The sequence below is a fragment of the Nerophis ophidion genome, linkage group LG21 (genome assembly GCF_033978795.1).
Source record: "Nerophis ophidion isolate RoL-2023_Sa linkage group LG21, RoL_Noph_v1.0, whole genome shotgun sequence".
NCBI classification, from domain to species: Eukaryota; Metazoa; Chordata; class Actinopteri; order Syngnathiformes; family Syngnathidae; genus Nerophis; species Nerophis ophidion.
Window position 1 is genome coordinate 4,380,533 of NC_084631.1, and position 8,142 is coordinate 4,388,674.

Consider the following 8,142-nt stretch of genomic DNA (forward strand, 5'->3'; position numbering starts at 1 on the left):
ATAACGGAGAGGGAGGGACGCTGGGGGTGACGTCCTCACCCGCGAGAGCGCATCCGACACCCGGTTGTTCCGCTTGGAGACATCACCACTCCCACTTTATTTATTTATTCATAAATATATAAATATCTATATATAGCAGGGGTGCCCACACTTTTTCTGCAGGCGAGCTACTTTTCAATTGACCAACTCGAGGGGATCTACCTCATTTATATATATCATTTATATTTATTTATTTATGAAAGAGACATTTTTGTAAACAAGTTCAATGTGTTTAATGATAATACAAGCATGTGTAACACATATAGATGTCTTTCTTTCACAAAGACAAGAATATAAGTTGGTGTATTACCTGATTCTGATGACTTGCATTGATTGGAATCAGACAGTAATGATGATAACGCCCACATTTTCAAATGGAGGAGAAAAAAAGTTGTCCTTTCTGTACAATACCACATGAAAGTGGTTGGTTTTTGGCATCTAATTCATCCAGCTTCCATACACTTTACAAGAAAAACATTGGCGGCAAATTCCGTAGCTTGCTTGATTGACATTCACGGCACCCGAGGGTCTTGTGAGATGACGCTGGCTGCTGCCAGTTCATTATTATGAAAAAATGACAGAGAGGAATGCGAGAAACACTTTTTATTTCAACAGACTTTCGCGCCGTCCCTTCCGTCAAAACTCTAAAGGCCGACTGCACATTTCCTATCTTCACAATAAAAGCCCTGCTTCATGCTGCCTGCGCTAACAAAATAAGAGTCTCGGAAATCTGGCGTGCACAAGTGATGTGCACGCCAGCTTTCTGAGGGATCGCTTGTGCACGCCAGTTTTCCGAGACTCTGTATTGAGTTAGCGCAGGCAGCATGAAGCAGGGCTTTTATTGTGAAGATAGGAAATGTGCAGTCGGCCTTTAGAGTTTTGACGGAAGGTACGGCGCGAAAGTCTGTTGAAATAAAAAGTGTTTCCCGCCTTCCTCTTGGTCATATTTTCATAATAATGATCTTGCAGCAGCCAGCGTCATCTCACAAGACCCTCCGGTACCGTGAATGTCATTTAAGTGACGTCTTGGTGAAGATTGATGATCACTCATTTTTAGGTCTATTTTTTTTAAAAGCCTGGCTGGAGAGCGACTGACACACCCCCCGCGGTCGACTGGTAGTTCGCGATCGACGTAATGGGCACCCCTGATATATAGATATATATATATATATATATATATATATATATATATATATATATATATATATATATATACACACACACATATACTGTATTTCCTTGAATTTAATTTAAAACCTCTTCTCACTCCTGCGCTAATTATTTTAAAACCTCTTCTCACTCCGGGACTTACCAAAGGCATGCAGTAACAATTTGAGTGTGATGTAAGCTTGGACCTTAAAGGCCTACTGAAACTCACTACTACCCACCACGCAGTCTGATAGTTTATATATCAATGATGACTAAATTGGCCCTAGTGTGTGAATGTGAGTGTGAATGTTGTCTGTCTGTGTTAGCCCTGCGATGAAGTGGCGACTTGTCCAGGGTGTACTCCGCCTTCCGCCCGATTGTAGCTGAGATAGGCGCCAGCGCCCCCCGCGAACCCAAAAGGGAATAAGCGGTAGGAAATGGATGGATGAAATATTAACATTGCAACACATGCCAATACGGTCTTTTTAGTTTACTAAATTGCAATTTTAAATTTCCCGGGACTTTTTTCTTGAAAACAACGCGTAATGATGACGTGTACGCGTGACGTCACGGGCTGTTATGAATATGAGCGCTGCACACACACACAGCTAAAAGTCATCTGCTTTAACGGCATAATTACACAGTATTTTGGACATCTGTGTTGCTGAATCTTTTGCAATTTGCTCGAATAATATTGGAGAAGTCAAAGTAGAAAGACGGAGTTGGGAAGCTTTAGCCTTTAGCCACACAAACACACGGTGATTCCTTGTTTAAAATTCACGGAGGTGAAACTTTCCTATGGATCAAAGCGGACATGGATCCCGACTACATGTCAACCAGCAGGTTTCGGTGAGAAAATTGTGGTAAAAAGTCGCCACTTACCGGATATCAGCTGAGCTTGCGCCGCCCATACAGCTGCCGTCGACTTCCCTGAGACACTGCGCGTCAACACCCGGCCGTGGACGTACACTTCCGACTATCAGGTACTGTTAAACTCACTAAAACACTAGCAACGCAATAGAAAGATAAGGGATTTCCCAGAATTATCCTAGTAAGTGTCTCTTTTTTTTGTTTTTCCTTTGTCACGAAAAAGTGAAGTTTTTGTCATGAAAAAGGGAGGTTTTTGTGGTTGGTGCACTAATTTTAAGTGTATATTCTGTTTTTTATGTTGATTTAATTAAAAAAAAAAATTTTATTTTTATTTTTTTTAATAAAAAATAATTTAAAAATTCTTAAGCTGGCAATTTTAGTCATCAGGGTGCAATCTGTGATTTTATAGGTCTGTCAAGGGTTAATTCCCCAAGGTTTGACCCTTGACCAAATCAGACGGCGTTGATGTCGTCATGGTGACGGGCTAACAAGAACGCAATAATGTGAGTCACTTATTATTGTCTTTGTCTTGGTTACTAACACTGAGGAAATTAAAAACATTGTTGTGTTTAGAGATGAAGCAAATATCTTTCCCCATGTTGCTGACCAATAAAACAGCCTATGATATAATAGCAATATAATTGTCAGGCTTTCCCCTGACAGTTTGTCTATGTTTTAGTTTTGTTCTCTGCATTTGTCTGTTTCCTCTGTGTTTAGTATCTTCTGTCTTTAGTTCCTGTCTAGTGCTCTTATTTTGTCAGCTTCCTGTCTTGTTCCCGGAGTGCTGTGTTCCTCCTCAGCTGCGGCTGATTGGCACCTGGCCACACCTGTTGCCAATCAGCCCGCTCCTATTTGTACTTGCTTTGTCTTGTGTCAGTTGCTGGATCGTTGTATTGTCTTGTCGATGTCACATCTAGTCGCTCTTGTGATGTGTTATCGCTTCTGTCGTGTCGTACCTTGTCTTTGCAGCGTAGCGGTAAGCTATATTCAGTCGATGTTTGTAGCTTACTGTTTTTTGTTCCCTGCCTCCGTTTTATTTTTCGTTATACAAGTACGACTTCTGTTTGCCTGTTCGCTACCCGCTAGCTTCCACGCTAAGCTCCTGTTCGTTATTTTCTAGCTCCAAGGCTAGCTCCTTTTGTTTGATTACCCGCCTCGTGCGCGCTTTGTGTTTGTACCCTTTTGGTTTTGGTTTTGTCTTTGGTTTTTAATTAATTTTCACATTCCATGCCTGCCTCCATCTCTGCTCTTGGGGTTCAACACCAAATATCTCTGACAATAATAACTCTCTGACGCCCCCTTCTGGTCAGACGTGTAAAGTGCACAGTGACTACAAACAGATTAACATTGATTTCACATGTATCAATAATTAATGCATGCAATTCATTCTTTATTAATCGTTATGATTAAACTAGTATGTAATAATAACAAGATGTGTTGAAAACATATTGTACAAAACCCAAAACCAGTGAAGTTGTCACTTGTGTAAATGCTAAATAAAAACAGAATACAATGATTTGCAAATGCTTTTCAACTTATATTCAATTGAATAGACTGCAAAGACAAGATATTTGGTATTTTCTGCAAATATTAGCTCATTTAGAATTTGTTGCCTGCAACATATTTTAAAAAAGCTGGCACAAGTGGCAAAAAAGACTGAGAAAGTTGAGGAATGCTCATCAAACACTAATTTGGAACATCCCACAGGTAGGCAGGCTAATTGGGAACAGGTGGGTGCCATGATTGGGTATAAAAACAGCTTCCCAAAAAATGCTCAGTCTTTCACAAGAAAGGATGGGGCGAGGGTCACCACTTGGTTAACAAAAGTGTGAGCAAATTGGCCAACAGTTTAAGAACAACATTTCTCAACGAGCAATTGCAAAGTATTTAGGGATTTCACCATCTAAGGTCTGTAAAACTCACAGATGAGGAAGTGCTGTTTTATTACAGGAGAACTGATGCTCTTTTAAATAATATGTCTCTTCCACTGGATGCAATTTTTTGTACTAATCTTAACTATAATGACATTAATCATAGGAAATCCCTTTGTGCAATGTTTGACTATTGTGTCAAAATCCTGTGTGAAGTTAGCAGTTCTTATGTTCTTATGCACCAACAGGAAATCCAGTGGGAAGCCAGGCTGGAATAAAGCTTTCAGTGAATGTGTTCTGGCTGTCAGACCTAGAATACAGTGGGGCCAAAAAAGTATTTAGTCAGCCAGCGATTGTGCAAGTTTTCCCACTTAAAATGATGACAGAGGTCTGTAATTTTCATCATAGGTACACTTCAACTGTGAGAGACAGAATGTGGGAAAAAAATCCAGGAATTCACATTGTAGGAATTTTAAAGAATTTATTTGTAAATTATGGTGGAAAATAAGTATTCAAAGCTCTCACTGATGGAAGGAGGTTTTGGCTCCAAATCTCACGATACATGGCCCCATTCATTCTTTCCTTAACACGGATCAATCGTCCTGTCCCCTTAGCAGAAAAACAGCCCCAAAGCATGATGTTTCCACCCCCATGCTTCACAGTAGGTGTGGTGTTCTTGGGATGCAACTCAGTATTCTTCTTCCTCCAAACACGACCAGTTGAGTTTATACCGAAAAGTTCTATTTTGGTTTCATCTGACCACATGACATTCTCCCAATCCTCTGCTGTATCATCCATGTATCCATTTTGGTATAAACTCAACTGGTCGTGTTTGGAGGAAGAAGAATACTGAGTTGCATCCCAAGAACACCATACCTACTGTGAAGCATGGGGGTGAAAACATCATGCTTTGGGGCTGTTTTTCTGCTAAGGGGACAGGACGATTGATCCGTGATAAGGAAAGAATGAATGGGGCCATGTATCGTGAGATTTTGAGCCAAAACCTCCTTCCATCAGTGAGAGCTTTGAATGGTTGACCAAATACTTATTTTCCACCATAATTTACAAATAAATTCTTTAAAATTCCTGGATTTTTTTTCCACATTCTGTCTCTCACAGTTGAAGTGTACCTATGATGAAAATGACAGACCTCTGTCATCATTTGAAGTGGGAGAACTTGCACAATCGCTGGCTGACTAAATACTTTTTTGCCTCACTGTATAAAAGGTAAGAACTCCTCAGTTTTAGTTGGCTATATTGACGCGTCCAAAGCTTTTATTAGAGTCTACCATCAGAAACAGTTTTTAAAACTGAAAGAGAGGGGCGGGCCTGATAGTATCATCAGAATTCTGTCATATTGGTATGCTGATCAGAACATGCAGATCAGAGGGGGCGATAAATGCTCAGCAACATTTAAGTTTGAGAACGGGGTACACCAGGGGGGAATTCTCTCCCCTGCCCTCTTCAGTCTGTATATGAATGGCCTATCTGTCCAGCTCAATACCTGTAGAACAGGATGTGTACTTGGTAATACTGTGGTTAATCATCTGATGTATGCGGATGATTTAGCCATCCTGTCTCCGAGCAGTGCTGGCTGAATATATGTTCAGATTATGGTTTAAAATATGATGTGAAATATATTGCAAAGAAGAGTGTCATCATTCTATCTGTCAGGACAGGTGCTGAGTGTGTGTCATAAAACTAAGTATCTGGGGCACATCATTACTGATGGATTGGGTGATGATGACGACCTATACAGACAGCGGCGTATGCTGTATGCTCGAGCCAACATGCTGAGAAATAAATGTTATTATTGTACAAACGATGTGAAGATAAACTTATTCAGAGCCTATTGCAGTCCTTTGTAAACTGCCCCCCTGTGGGTAAAGTATAAGCAGAAAAGCTTACAGAAGCTGCAGGTTGCTTATAATGATTGTATGAGGCTTCTCCTGGGAATGGCAAGAAGCGCCCATGCAAGCCAGATGTTTGTTAGCGTTGGAGTGCCCACTTTCTCAGCGTTGCTAGGCAACCTTATGCATAAGTTTATGTGGAGGGCATAATGACATAATCACCGTGTTAACGAACCCTGGCTGCAGTTCTGTTAGATACTCATCTGGACTGTGGAACCATTGGCACACACGTTTGTAGGTTAGGAACTGACATCTGGGCTTCATGTCTCTTTTTATTGTTTTGTTTTTTAATGTTTTGTTTTGTATTGTGTTTTTTTATGTTTCATGGATCTTAAGGTCTGCAATAAAGATTGACGATGATGATGATAATATCATCAATAGGTTCGGAGAATCTGGAGAAATCACTGCATGTAAGCGGCAAGGCTGAAAACCAACATTGAATGCCTGTGACCTTCGATCAGTAACTACAGTTGGTCGCTATATCTGTAAGTGCAAGTTAAAACTATGCGAAGCCAAAGCCATTTATCAACAACACCCAGAAATGCCGCCGGCTTCTCTGGGCCAGAGCTCATCTAAGATGGACTGATGCAAAGTGAAAAAGTGTTCTGTGGTCTGACGAGTCCACATTTTAAATTGTTTTTGGAAACTATGGGCATTGTGTCCTCCGGAACAAAGAGGGAAATAACCATCAAGGCGCAAAGTTGAAAAGCCAGCATCTGTGATGGTATGGGGGTGTATTAGTGCCCAAGACATGGGTAACTTACACATCTGTGAAGGCACCATTAATACTGAAAGGTACATACAGGTTTTGGAGCAACATATGTTGGCATCCAAGCAAAGTTATCATGGACGCCCCTGCTTATTTCAGCAAGATAATGCCAAGCCACATTCTGCACGTGTTACAACAGCGTGGCTTCATAGTAAAAGAGTGCGGGTACTAGACTGGCCTGCCTGACTGGTCTCCTATTGAAAATGTGTGGTGCATTATGAAGCCTAAAATACCACAACGGAGACCCCGGACTGTTGAACAACTTAAGCTGTAAATCAAGCAAGAATGGGAAAGAATTCTAGCTGAAAAGCTTCAAAAATTGGTCTACTCAGTTCCCAAATGTTTACTGAGTGTTGATAAAAGGAAAGGCCATGTAACACAGTGGTAAAAATGCCCATTTTTTTTTCAATGTGTTGCTGCCATTAAATTCTAAGTTAAATGATTATTTGCAAAAAAAAATTAAATATGTCTTTGCAGTTTAATCAATTGAATATAAGTTGAAAAGGATTTGCAAATCATTGTATTCGTTTTTTATTTAAGAATTACACAACGTGCCAACTTCACTGGTTTTGGGTTTTGTAGAAATATAATAAAATACTATGTAGTTTGTAAATTAATTATTGGTTGGTTAGGTTTAATACATGTAAAAAAAATAGGAATGGATGAATAATAAAATGATGCATTAGTCAATTAAAAAAAATATTTCTGCTTATGAATCATGTATTAATTATTAGATTGTAATATTGCTATGGAGAAACATGTGCATAGAGAACATTCTAGAATCATATCAATAATAAAACATATGTAGCTTATAAATCAAAATATAATTGAGTGATTAGGTCTAAAACATGGAATAGATAAATAAAATTATGAATGAGTCAAAAAATATATATATATATTTCTGTCTATAGACCATGTAATAATTATTACAATATTATATTGTAATAACAGTAATTACATAATTTGTTAGATACAAAACATTTTTTTATGGGGAAACGTGCAAAGAGAACATATTATAGAAACATATTAACAATAAAACATTGTGTAGCTTATAAATTCAAATATTATTGAGTGATTAGGTCTAAAACATGCAAAAATATAGGAATGGATGAATAATACAATTATGAATGAGTCAAAAATAAATATTTCTGCTTATGAATCATGTATTAATTATTACAATAATTTATTGTAATAACATTAATACAGTGATGTGTTAAATACTAAACCAATATTTTTTTTTTTATTGGGAAACGTGCTTGAGAAAATATTGCAAAACATGCAAAAAAATGGATGGATGGATATTAATAATACAACATATTATGTAGCTTGTAAATTAAATTATTGAGTGGTGAGGTCCAAAACATGGAAACATATAGTAATAATATAATTTTGAATAAATCAATAAAAAATAAATAATAATTCTGCATCATGTTTGAAAGTGAGACTTTTGAGTGCACTACTTGGTTGCAACCAGCAGAGGCGCTGGTGATCAGCTATCATTGAATAATTGAAGTATAAACTCATTTATTCATCC